The following is a 1,129-nucleotide window of genomic DNA, read 5'->3' on the forward strand; positions in this document are numbered from 1 at the left end:
GTACTTTTCAGCAAAAATTTATTTGTGTTTGAGCACTTTTTGACTACCACTGTGCAGACCAGAAATTGTTACTTTTCAAACTTACAGATTTTAATTAGTTTTTTTGAGTTTTTTGAACTCCCTGGGGTCCAATTAGTAGGAAAAGACCAAAACATGAGAGAAATTGGCATATTTGGCAAAGTTGGTCATTGGCCATATTTGGTCCCTATGGCCTATATGCATGAAAACTGACCAAAATTATTTCTTGATCTATGGCAGATATTTGAGTTCTGTTTTTCCCACATGTAGAGATAGTCCACTTGGATATTCCCAGCAAGTTTCAGCCTTGTAGCTCTGTAACTTTAATAAGTATATCCCCACTCCCCCCTCAAATGTCATTGGCTGCAAACTAAAGAAGTCTGGCTACATGCATAATACTAAGACACGTGCCTACAAGTGATAGATCATATCCAATCCCTACTTGATAATCTTCCTCTGATTATCTTAAATAGGTAATCTCCCTTCTAAAGACACGTTTAATGATAAGTAATTATGATTGAGAGTAAACCAGATTCTCTATATACCCTTGAGGCAGACGTGGATATCAGAGGAAAAAGACATAAAAACTCTATCTCGAACTGTATACTCGATTGATCTGTGCACATAGTCGAGGGCAGTGGACTGCACGCATGGTAGTAGTTTTTAGGCATCTGTGACACACTTCTCCATAGGCACTCCATGTTACCAAATGAACTAGAGTTGGTCCTGGAACGGCAGATGAAGAAGAAGAAAGTTATTCACATGGGGAAATAAAAGGGAAATTTTTAGACTCTAAGTGGAGTAGATGAGTTATAATAAAAACTAATAAAACTACGGAAAGAAAGTTTGTTCTATTTTCTATTTTTACTGGTATTTGTTAAAACAACATCCCCTCCAAAGAGGCAATGTGTCTTATGATGTTTATTTGGTTTGTATTACTTTATTTTAATATTTTACTAGTTGATATCTTACCTTGACATTCATCAATAAAAGAATTGACAAAATCAATTTTCATTTACATAGAATGTATTAGTGTTCTGAGTCTTATATCAGTTATTGAATTATCTCCCTTTGACCACAGGTTAACATGATATTTATAAGTAAAAATAAA

This window comes from Lottia gigantea (genome assembly GCF_000327385.1).
Source record: "Lottia gigantea unplaced genomic scaffold LOTGIsca_555, whole genome shotgun sequence".
Classification (NCBI taxonomy): Eukaryota; Metazoa; Mollusca; class Gastropoda; family Lottiidae; genus Lottia; species Lottia gigantea.